General features: G+C 35.5%; 1 protein-coding gene across 1 annotated transcript in view; it reads right to left on the bottom strand.

Annotated features, from left to right (window-relative positions):
* LOC140159422 (uncharacterized) overlaps positions 1 to 8,974 on the bottom strand; it is a 125,820-nt gene extending 116,846 nt beyond the window's left edge. Inside the window, 2 exon segments of the mRNA XM_072182894.1 lie at positions 8,453 to 8,641; positions 8,905 to 8,974. The gene's annotated coding sequence lies outside the window, so the exon portion shown is untranslated.
* Positions 8,975 to 13,520: the final 4,546 nt, after the last annotated feature.

Below are 13,520 nucleotides of genomic sequence, written 5' to 3'. Positions count from 1 at the left end.
CATACATTTTTCAGAAATCAAATTTAGAAGGTAGGTATTTAGAGGGTAGCTAGGTCTTTACACATATTACATGTAAGTCACAGGACAAATGTTCACTTTCACCTAACTGGGCTACTCCTGGAGTTGGCAACCCGAATAATTGAGTAAACATTGTTACGGTACTGGATGTTTTGGCCCAGTTTTAGACCCATGATTGGGAGCCTATACCAAGCAGAGAAAATAAAAGTCAGAAAAGTGTCTCATTCTTCCTACACCTTTCTTACTTTATTCTACTATAACTTCGATGTGTATTGTGATTCAAATACACATGATATAAACAGCCCAAATATTGTGACTAAGTCCATGTGGCAAGTTCAACCAAGCTGGCAACACTGATTACTGGACACCCTGCCTTTAGGGGTTAATAATAGGACAGCATCAATGAATATTGACATTGACCCAAGAAATAATTGACCTACTTCCATGCAAGCCTCCATCTCATTACTGTAATCACCCTGGAATTTTCACACCACTGTTTTTCACAAGCAAATCATCTGATGATGATGAATTATCACAACTTTGTGAACAAGCCTATTTCTTTCCTGACAAAAAAATGGTTTCAAAGAGATTCATATTGTCAAATTTCAGACAGTTTTCTTAACTGTTCTGACTATAAATGAATCATGAAATTAAAAATGCATAAAATTTATAACAGTACATAAGTGTGTAAACCAGTCAAAGCCTCTTATGAAATTTTCAATGGTAATATGCACAATGACATTGAAACTTATACCATTGCTATTTGCTAATTTATGCCAAGTACAAGGCACTCTTATTCACTGACTTTACATTTTTTGTACACCATGATAATACCATACCATGGTCAAAGTCTATGATTTTTACAAAACAAATATATTTAAAACAGTTGTAAGGTGCAAAAAAATGTAAAATTTTAATTTCTTAAACATTTTGAGAACAAAGAATACCTGGGGAAATATTGAGTTTCATAAATGGGTTAAAAATGACACAATATTAATAGTACACTGTGCCGTACATATTATTATTACCGTAGTGAAACTACAGTAATAAATACTAATTAACAGCTAACGCTGATAAATCTACTTCATAATAAATACATGTATTTTATGCTTTTGTAAATATCTGTAGAATTTTACATTCCCCCTTTGACTGAATGATTAAATTCACAAACAAGTGTTTTTGTAAATTTACAATTTACACATTTTTAACAAGGAAATTCATGTTTGTGAGTGGAATTCTCAAAATTCCAAAATTTTTCATCACACTTTGGAACATAATCAAGAAAATGGATTTTGATCAAACTTCTCAAACTTCTGCGGATTTACCCGATGTTAACATAATGTGAGGAAGAAAGAACATTATTGAATTCTTCTGTGATTTTTGATCAAAGTGCAAAAATGTGACCACTTTTAACTTCAACAGCAATAATTTATTGCCTATGTTCATTTTTGAGTACTAAAAAGACCATTTTGTGAAAAAACTGCATCTATCGGTAAGCATTAGGGGTATTACACCCTGCCCAATTTTGTGCCTATTTTTGCATTTTTCTCAAAAATTATAAGCGCATTGGTGACAGGTAAGATATGTTTATAATACTAGGGGCAAGGACTACAACTACTGCACTGGAAATTTTATTTCAGCACAGACAACAGTTGTGGAGTCAAAAATGAGGGAAACCCAATATTTGATCAATAAATCAATAAAACTACTTGCCTTGAGTTGCTGAATCTTTAGTGCAGTAATTGTAGTCCTTGCCCCTATAATATACATATCTTACTTGTCACCAATGCGATATAATTTTTGAGAAAAATGCAAAATTAGGCACAAAATTGGTCAGGGGTGTAGTACCCCCTTAAGCAATTAGGCTCATTTTAAAAAGCCAGATCAGCTCCAGGAACTGTTTTCTCATATTTTTATTTTGTATTAATTTTTCAAAGTGCTGGAACAAAATCATCTATAGGCTTCCCAACTGATTCCATCTCAAAATGTGTCCCATAAGTCACAATTAGCATTTCAAAATTACAATTTTTATGACATTATTATCAATAAAAAATATTTTCCTCCATTTCTGGCACTAAAACTAATAGCATAATTCATAATTGGATTCCTCATCAAATTTCCTTCTAAATATATGTGTACTTTTGAATTGAAGCAGGGTGACTCAAGCAAGATATACGCCATTTAGAAATGTCGGAACATTACGTACACACTTTGTACACAGTAAAATATCGAGAAAACTGTCTTAATTAGCATTTAATTAGGCAATTAATTAGTTACATCTTTTGTTATAGTTGATCTACTACATGAGGTACATCTACAATCCAGAATGATGTGCAATTTGTAGTCCATGCTAATTGTACTAAAAGATACTAAGGTTTGAAGTTTGCCATATTTTCACAATTTTGTGTACAACTCTATCATGGGCACCCGCTCCCCAGATCCCCCATGGACTCATCTTTCATATTGAAGTATAAATCTCAAAGCAAGGGTCGCGCTAACCTGCGTCATTGCGTCATGGACGCATTTCTGGAGCTTCTGACGCACAGAAATTTGTTTCAGTAAAACCTGTGCATCAAAGAATGATGCAGACTTTCCGGGCCGACTGTAATGTAAACAATGAAACAATGTCAAAACTACATGTATCATCATTCTTAGCTTGGTTTTCATCAATATTGACAAACGCACTTGATTTTACAGTAGATTTTAGAATCAACAATGATGACTTTATGGTTGAATTTGCAAAGATCACCAAGTTTTGTAAGTAAATTGATGGAAATTACATAGCAATTTACGACGACGAAAGCAAAAATGTCACCGGAAAGCCTGACAATCTTCACACACAAAAAAAAATAATGGTCGCCGGGAATTGATCAATTTTCATAACGTTAACAAAAGAAACCTTTTTCATATTTCAGCACAGGATAGAGTATATTTGACATAAAACTGTTAAAATAAGACTGTTTTGTTGCCCCAGACGGCCAAATCTGAGCTAAATGGGTTGCTAAAAATAGACAAAATTTGACCATTTTCGGACTTTGCTATATCAAGCCTGTATGCCTTTATTGTCATACGCCCACATTGCTCAATAAGGCTATTGAAACTTGATGTTGAGTTTAGCGTCCTATTTTTTTCAGCTCATAATGAGGCAACTATTTCATTATTCATTACCGTAAAATCCCGTCTACAAGCATATATGTAGAGTGCTTCTGATGAAAGCTACATTAATCCAGGCACCATTATGGAGTTCAAACAAATAAATTACGGATCCAAGCATATGCAAACAAGTATTATTTTAAGACCAATCTATTGTATTGGTATATTTACACTTGCTTCAAATTAATTTAGCTTTCATAAAAAACACTATACATGTACATTGTATATGCTTGTAGACGGGGTTTTACAGTATTCATTATTTTCAAAGTTTCATTATCAGCGGCCTTTTACCAATGTTTATGCGCTTTTGTTCATTCTAATTGGGTATCGCCAGTCGCAACATAAAACACATAAACATTTATAAAAGTATAATTATCTTGCTTTTTGTTTTTCAAGTTTTAAAACAAACTAAGGGAGCGATTGTTATTCATGTCATGTAATAAGCTCCTGAGGTACGGTACTCTGTCACTATGAGACGTCTTGGATAGCCCATTCAACGCTACACACAACATACATGTACCACTTATGACTTATTCACATAATAGGCCTATTATAGCTCTCCCTAATGTTCCTCACATTTTAAAAGATGACTTTAAACAAAACATATTTGATGCATACCGGTATGTGTAAATTTTGAGCACCCGTGTAAAATGACCAGATTTGTGACCGTATCGATCATCGCCATGTTTTTAATTCTCATTGAACCGCACAGTCACCATTCAGCATTCACAGCCCTAGTATGGTGAGGAAGGAACAACTAGGGCCATGATGTTTCAGGCTATGTAAATATGTGTGCCAAAAACAGGGGTAGCATTAAGGCCCAAAAGTCAGGGGTTGTTTTCCCGTGTTATTCACTTCCGAGCTTGCAGAAAATCTAAATACAAGGGGTGCAAATTAAATCTCGGGGGGTGAAAAATATTTTGCAGTGTAGTCAGGGGTAGGAGTAAGGTCCAAAAGTAGAGGGTCAGAGTTCACCCCCAAGCTTGCACATATTCCCAATATAGAGGGTGAAAAATTAATATTTTTTAAATTTAGGGGGTCATTCTCCCCCGATCGGGGGTTAACGCGGCTGTGTACTTTAGACATTGTTTCTTTCGCGAAATTGAGCTTTTTTGAAATGTATTTACTTGGCTCAAAATATGCTAAGGTGTCATATTATAGCCATATATTTTGACATCTTTTTTTAAAAATAATAATTATAGAAATGGAATATTTGCTAGTTTAGTGGCAAGTTTAGGTAGTAAAGACATAGCATACACAATTTAAGTAAAATCCTTTCACTCTAAATAATAAAAAAAATAAAAATAGCTGTAAAAATGCCTATTTTTACACTTTTATTTGTAACATGCCAAGAGACGCCTTTTTTCAACAGCTTTTAATTTTTTTTATGGATCCTTATAGAAATTCATGTGACCTGTTTCCCAAAATGGTGCAGTAAAACAATCAAAAAAAACAGAAAGAGGCATTATGAAAATTTTATAAGTTAACAGATCAAAAAAGGATTTAAAAGCTTGCCTTGCGTACATGTATGTTACTATTGTCTGTCAAACTTTTGATTGATTTTGAAGTCCCTCAGTTTTTTATAAACAAAGACTTGAAGCATAAACTAAAGGGTAAATCTATTGTAAATAACTTCATTTCTCCATATTATAATCAATTTGTAAGTGGCTGCCTTCTTTTTTGAACACTAGTGCACCTGCAGCTGTGAGAGCCCTGATGCTGTGAGAGCACTGGTTGACCTCAATTTTGTTTATGATATATATTCCCTCAGACGAGGATTCCACCCACCAAGTTTGGGCCCGAAAGGACAAAGTTTGAAATCCATGACCTTTGACCTTTGACCTCGGATGACCTCCATATAATGTTTTTCATGCTCCCCTCATACGAAGGTTTCGACCCACCAAGTTTGACCCCGATCGGACAAAGTTTGAAATTTGACCCCTCCGTAATGACCTTTGACCTCGGTCGACCTCGATTTCATTTCGGGCATATATTCGCCTTGTATCAAGGATGCCACCCACCAAGTTTGGGCCCGATCGGACAAAGTTTCAAATTTTGACCTTTGACCTTTGACCTTGACCTCCGATGACCTTGAAAACTACCCGGTAAACAGCGCATGCGCCCGGTACCCATATATGTCTGAAATATCGGAACCATGCGTCGAAGCGCGGCGAAACGCATAGCCGGACAGACACACAGACAGACACACACACATCTAACGGCTATTATTTTAGTAGTATAGATATAACAATTTAAAAAATTTTCTTGAAATGTCTGTCAAATAGTAACATACGCAAGACGGTGCTGTAATTCCTGCTAAACTAGGGTGATACAGCTAATTATGCTACATGACATAGCATTTAGCTCCACCTAGCTTTGTGGCACTATCACTTTGTGAGGAGAAGTTTTTTTTTGATGACACAATCCATTGTTAAGTGTTGTCTGTCAAACATTTGTACGCAAGTAACATACGCTAGATTTGTATGTGTCTGTCAAAAGTAACATACGCAATACGTTTAAAAAAATTAAAAATCACTTGATGTTCACATTATGATGATAGTTTAGAGTTTATAAAAGTGTTTTAAAACATGTGATTTATAAACTGCATGTGATCTTTATTCAATTTCCCATCTTGAACTACTGTTTTTGCCAAATTATTATTCTGTATGTTACATTTGACAGACATCTTGCGTATGTTATGGCTTGACAGACACACATATTTTATTTATAACAATTTATCCTCCTTATTGTAATATTTGGACACATTTTTTTCCACAATCAGTTGCTGTAGGTCCTACACCTAAATAACCACAAAATACCTTATGTAATACTTTATAAATTTTTATTTGATTGCAGAAAATCATCAAAATTGTGTCTGTCAAATATAACGCATTTGCAAGGGCTAGAAAATTAAATTTGTGAAGTAAATGGTCTATAACTTATCTTTCTTTTAGTGTATTATGAACGATATATGTGCATACTATAATTTAAACCTGGTTGGAGACCAAAAGAAAAGAGCTGGAAAAATAATTGTGTGTTACACTTTTATGACACCTTAGCTTATTTTGAGCCACTTTGTTATGTTTTTTATAAATACAAGGAAAGAAAATTCAGATTTGTTAACTCCAAATGCTCTATTTTATGGATTTTATTTCACTCGTTTCCGCAATTTAAAAGGAAAGACAATCTTTTTTGTACCATCGGGGTGTACGCGTGCAACAACGCATCGCGTTTTGTAGACGCGCAATTTGTTAACGCACAGATTCGCTACGCATACGCAACGCTTATCTGCATGCGCTGCGCATCTTATGGAAGCACCACGGAAACACTGATTTCATAAAATCTTGCGGTCAAATGGCTCCGTTTTAGCTGATAAAATGTGAATTTTTTCAAGTTCTTTCCCCCGATTTAAACACAAAGATATGAATAGATTTCGCCCAAACTTCTCAAGGGGCTGTGGATTTACCCGATGTTCACGTAATGTAAGGTAGAAAAACGAGAACTGTCGCATTCTCCTGTGAGCTTCGATCAAAGTGCAAAATGTGACCTCTTTAAACTTCAACAGCCTTTATTTCAATGTTCATTTTCCTGGTAAAATGACGATTTAGGTACACGATAACTCAATAAATACATCATCTATAGGTAAGCAATTATGCTCATCATAAAAAGCATGATCGACTTAAGAAACGGTTTTCTCATTTTTTTATATTTTGGTCTATTTCCGATTTTAGGCATCATTTTGTGCAAATAGGCTTTTGTGAATTTTAAAAGTTCATTTTGATGCCTTATATGGTCAATATCTAAAAAATAAGGCCAATATCAAAAACTAAAAAACTGTTTTTGGAATGATGTCTGAAGATTAAGAAAATAACAAAACAAAAATATTTGGAAAGAGTGTTTTTTTGTTATGATGTACCGAACAAAAATTGCCAAAAACTCACTTTTTTGTGATTTTCTTCATAATTGATGTTTTTACACCAAATCTGTATTTATTCATTGATGTATCGCCTTTATAAAAATGTATACTTTTTTTAATATGTCTTGCGTGAATAATTACAAAGTTATGGCACTTTTACTACATGCATGTCTGAGAGTACACAGCTGCGCTACCCCTGGCCAAAAATCACTCCCCCTCCCACCCCTTCAACTTGCACAAAATTGCCACCCACCTCTTGCTTGCCAAAAACGTCTTTCCCCCCATCATATACAACCCCCCCCCCCATTTTACCCTCCACAGGACTCATAATTATTGTACAACCCTTGCTTAAACTTTAAAGAATATATTCGATATAAATAACAAGCTGCAAGCATTATACTATCACTATTTTTTTGCAGTTTACACCTTTGACGAGAGCGCATTTTAAGCGTACATCACATATTTAGGGGCTGTGCAATAATTATATGTACCCCGGGGTGGTGAATTCCCAAAATGGTCTGTCAAAATTACTTCCCCCCTTTGGCCAATGGCAAAAATTCTTTGCCCCCCTCTCCCCTTTTGGCATGCAAAAACCTTTGCCCCCCCTTTGACATGCCAAAAAATCTCTGCCCCCCCCCTTATATATGCAAGATTTTGGAGAACCCAAATTTAAAACCTTAAATTGTCTAAGTTATCAACATGTGCGAGCACATCGAGCAGGAAATTTCGCCTATTTGAAGGTGTTCCTATTAACGTTTTCCTACACCTTTTTATGACGTTATATAGAAACGGAGCCCAAAATAGCTGTGCCAAAACTTGCTTGCCCCCCTTTTGACCTGCCAAAAATCACTTGACCCCCCCTTTGACCTGCCAAAAAAAGCTTGCCCCCTCCTTTCGCCTGCCAAAAAATCTTTGCCCCCCCCCCCCCCCCCATAATTCATCACCCTGGGAGTACACATAATTATTGCACCACCAATGACCATCACTTACTGCATTGAAATGCACTTGTCTCTTAAATTGACATTAAAAGTAATATTCAGATTTCCTTTTACAAATTAAGCGTACTGCTAGCCCTCCAGCGCGTATTATTTTGCACAAGGTCCAATGCACACGCTTGACGTCGCGCGCGTATACGCGATGGTTTATGCTGTCAAAGGAAATCTGAATATTATTACTTTAGCACATGTATACATTTTTGTATATATGAGAAGGAAGAAGAACTTTGCACCACATGCGTTAATAGCTCCAACTTTGCAACATGCATGCATGACGGTCGGTAGTACACGCTCGTCAAAGCATGGAGGTATAGGTTTACTGCAAAATATTTAAGTTAACATGGTAAGGAAGCTTAAAACTAAAGTTTACCTGAGTTGTATATCATCCACTGGACATGCTGTATATGTGACGGTTTATCCTTTTTAATCATCAATCATGCACTGCACGTTTTGGTCAACGTCTAGGTCAGTCTAATTTATGCTAGTCCACTCCAACCAGAGAGGTGATAACGAGTCCTAAATTATACACACTTGAAGCCAACGTACTGCTAAATCGACTCTGCAAATTAATCAAAACAACGACATCAACATTGCAATGCAGTGCTTAGCTGTGTTGTGACCCGTGAGGCATGCACAACACATTCGCAGCTTTCCCGCGGATCGTGATACAAAAGCCTCGTATAAAGCGCCAAGGTCAATCGTCCTATTCAATTTGTTCTATAAATACATATAACATGGACACACACCAAACGCAACAACAAAAGGGTATCATTTGTGACCTTTTAACCATGCAAAGTTTTGTTATTGTTCTTGCCTACTCACCAGTCAAATAGTTATTCCGTTCTCAATTCTGTGTACAGGTCGGGTCACAGAAGCTCACCACGGATTTCATTCACGGTTGTAAATTCGCCGGTTCCGAATTAACTCGACCCATACCAACTCGTCCCAACATTTAAAGACCCATTTAGTGATCCCAGCGAAGGTGTAAAAAAATTAAAAGTGTTTATAAATTACTTAAAACTGAAGGTTGAAATTGTCATTTTGTATTTTTGTAATGAACAATTTGGAAAAAAATAAAGTATTGATGAAGATGAAACCCATTCGAATACATGTAGGTCTACAGTAGCTAATTTAGATACTGTCAGTATCTAAATTTAATACAGATTCATGTAAATTCCTTATTTTTGTCTTAAATACACGGCTTTTGTCTAAACCACTAGCAGGTTATGTTTAGATATTTATGACAATGACAAAGGTACCAAAATCTTGATGATTTTTACGATCGTCCGGATGAGCAAATCACATGGGCCTTTAAAGGAGTATTTCGTGATCCTAGTATCCTCTTTTTACCCGGGGGGGGGGCACTTGTATTTCAAGGTGGACACCATGTTCGTGTAAAAAAACAAGTAAAAAGGGTTGTTTTTCAGCATTGGGCAAGTACAGCGCTGTACCTGTTTAGGGCCCGGGTTTAGGGTGTCAAAAACGCCAAAAATCAGGAAAAAAGGTATACTTTCTTAGTGTTAAATAGTATGTTTTGCATGCGCTGAGTAATACTCGTTTAGGGTGCGTTTCGAGAGTCCATACATGAGCATGGTGTCCATCACGTAATGTAAGTGCCCCCCCCCCCTCCGGGTCTTTTTATGACATTTTTCAGTAGATATCAACAGGCCGTTCCTGGGGATTTTGCCGCCCTAGGCAAAGCCTCTCCCTGCCGCCCCACCAAATGAATAAAAATCAGCCTAAAATTCCAATTAGATTACAATTTAAAATGAGTAGATATTGGCGTAATCATGCATAAATTTGCATAAGTGTGCATAAATTGACATAATTTGGGTCTAGAAATCTATTGGAATGGTGTACGCATACAAAATTATTCCAAATCAGCCAAAAATTTCAATTAAATTACCCATTAAAATGAGCAGAAATTGTATAATCATGCATAAATTTGCATAATTGTGCACAAACTTACATAGTTATAGGGATAGAAATCTGTATATAAATGATGCACGCATACAAATGAATAAAAATCAACCTAAAATTTCAATTAGATTAAAATTTAAAATGAGTAGATATTGGCATAATCATGCATAAATTTGCATAAGTGTGCATATATTAACATAATTATGGGTCTAGAAATCTATAGGAATGGTGTACGCATACAAAATTATTCCAAATCAGCCTAAAATTTCAATTAAATTAACCATAGTAAAATGAGCAGATATTGTCATAATCATACATAAATTTGCATAATTGTGCACAAATTTACATAGTTATGGGGATAGAAATCTGTATAATTATGAATGATGCACGCATACAAATGAATAAAAATCAACCTAAAATTTCAAATAGATTAAAATATAAAATGAGTAGATATTGGCATAATCATGCATAAATTTGCATAAGTGTGCATAAATTAACATAATTATGGGTCTAGAAATCTATAGGAATGGTGTACGCATACAAAATTATTCCAAATCAGCCTAAAATTTCAATTAAATTAACCATAGTAAAATGAGCAGATATTGTCATAATCATACATAAATTTGCATAATTGTGCACAAATTTACATAGTTATGGGGATAGAAATCTGTATAATTATGAATGATGCACGCATACAAATGAATAAAAATCAACCTAAAATTTCAAATAGATTAAAATATAAAATGAGTAGATATTGGCATAATCATGCATAAATTTGCATAAGTGTGCATAAATTAACATAATTATGGGTCTAGAAATCTATAGGAATGGTGTACGCATACAAAATTATTCCAAATCAGCCTAAAATTTCAATTAAATGAACCATTAAATTAAGCAGAAATTATCATAATCAAGCATAAATTTGCATAATTGTGCAGAAATTTACATAATTATGGGGATAGAAATCTGCATATGAATGATGTACGAATAAAAATGAATAAAAATCAGCCTAAAATGTCAATTAGATTAACTGAATTTAAAATGAGCAGATATTAGCATAATCATGCATAAATATGCATCAGTTTGCAACGTAGGCCTATATATTGTCATGGAGCAGTGTAATAATGCATGCATAACTCGCAAACGCAAAATCGGAACTCAACTGAAATTTTGGGAATATACTTAACTTTTTTCGTGGATATGTCAGTATTGAAAAATGTCATAAAAAGAGGATGCTAGGATCACGAAATACTCCTTTAATTACCGTATTAAAATGGGGTAACTTTGGGCAAAAACCACTGCTTCCAAACAAAACCAATTAGGCCTAGGCCTATATTTCAAATTATCTCATTTTTTAGACTTTAGGGTTCCCTTCTACACCTTGAAGTTGAAAAAGATTTTAAAATAATTTTGTAAGGGTCCCTTAGGGAGTCTTCATTAATACTTTAGGGGGGCTGGTCTTCCTCCAATTTTTCGCTCGAAAACTTTTTGACCCCCCCCTCGATGGACCGCTAAACCTTTTTGACCCCCTCTTTTGACAGACAAAACTTTTGCCCCCCCCTCCCTTTTATCGCGCATATCGTATAACAAACATTATACTTAATAGTGTTGTTTCCAGTGGTGTGGTATCTGGGTCACATGTCATTGAGAGAGGTGAATGTTGGAAACATTCCCGGTGGGGCAATTGCGCATGAAATACAAGCACAAGGAAATTTTCATTTTATACTTGTCCCAAATCCCGGGGGTCACTCCCATTGTGGCCTGTACACCATCCGCGATAATGAAAACGCGTAAAAAGGGTCGTTCTTCGTGGGTAGGCACGATACGCGCGTATCGCGTTTAGGGTGTCAAAACATGAAAAATTGGAAAAAGGGTAGCAAAATTGCAATTTCTAAATACGCGGAAATGAAATTTAGGGTGTGAAATTTGATGTTAGGAATGAAATCCCTGTTTAGGGTGTCGTTTTAGCCAAGGGTTAAATCCTTGTTTAGGGTGCTTTTCAAAAGTTGATTATCGCGGATGGTGTACAGGCCACAATGGGAGTGACCCCCGGGTCCCAAATAAGGGTGTTTATCTGATTTTACAGGTATTAATGAAATAGAGGATTTATTTTGAGGTTCATAGGCATATCAGCATATCATGATATGGATCTGTGTCTATTTATGATAGTAGGCCTACAAATGCAAAAATTTGGCCATATTGAAGCTTGAATGGTCAAATATTGTTAAAATTGGAACTAATTTATGCAAAAAGCTAATGGTCAAATATGAGCATATGTGTACAAAATAATTTTAATAACCCATGGGCATATGTGTACAAAATAATTTTGCAATAAGAAATAGTAAACTGAAGTGTGCAGTTTACGTGCAAAGAAATCCAATGTATTTGCAATATTTTCTTGATTTAGTTGTATTTTGATCAGATTGGTACATATAATCATGTTTGAAGAGATATAAAATTCTATGATAAAAGTGTCAGTATTTGTTAGACCAACCCAGATGTTGCATGTTGCTGATCATCTTTAATGTTATATTAGGGACCGTTCATTATTTTCACCGGAGGGGGCGGGAGAATACATGGGGGTCAGATGGTTTTGGTCAGGCAAAAAGGGGGGGTCAGATGGTTTTTTAATTATTGATAGGGGGGGTCAGATGGTTTTGCACCTCAAAAATCCTGGAGCTTCCGGGGGCTTTGCCCCTGGACCCCCATCTGGAACATTGCCCCTAACTAACTAACTAACTATCTTGGGATTGAAGGGTACAGAAATACAGCACTCCCAGGTGTGGTAAGGGGTTAAATTTGAATGATTTTCTGGCATCTGATACATAATGGTTATTTTTCACATCAGTGGAATGAAACAGTTTTCACATGTAAAATATTGATACCAAAAAAAGTTCCAAAAACGTAGGAACTTAATATCACATAGGCCTACAAACTTCCCATAGTAAATGTGGTGCAAAGCTGCCGAATTCAACAGGCTTTTTTTTGAAAATTAAAATGGATTTCCTCAAAAAATGCTTCATGGTAGATTTTTTTTTCTTTGCATGGTAGTTAATGTTATGGCAAGTCACAGATATCTCCATTTGTTTCAAATCAAATATCTAAAAAAAGTTGAAAATCAACCTCCCTTACAGTCTCCAACTGGTCTGTACTAAATCTTTTGAACACCTGAAGTGTCTTTTGAAGCTTTTCGAAAAGACATTGGGGTACTTTGCAATGAAATATCACAACTTTGTTATATAAGGGACTACCAATTTCTCCGGAGGAAGGGGGTCCCAAATATACTGGGGTCATAAAAGATAAATAGGGGGGGTCGGGTCATAAGATTTTTGATGACCGAAATGTAGGGAGTTACAAAAAAACAAACAAAAAAAACACAGATAGTGTGTATATTTTATTCAAAAAGACTGATTTCAATAATCGGCCATTTTCGGAGGTAAGGTGGGGAGTCATACATTTTTTGTTGTTGAAATGGGGGGTCGCAATTTTATTAACGCCGACTTTTTGTAAATTGGCAC

The sequence above is a fragment of the Amphiura filiformis genome, chromosome 8 (genome assembly GCF_039555335.1).
Source record: "Amphiura filiformis chromosome 8, Afil_fr2py, whole genome shotgun sequence".
Lineage (NCBI taxonomy): Eukaryota > Metazoa > Echinodermata > Ophiuroidea > Amphilepidida > Amphiuridae > Amphiura > Amphiura filiformis.
Note: the sequence above shows the minus strand (reverse complement) of the source record. Positions and strands in the feature narration are given on the sequence as shown.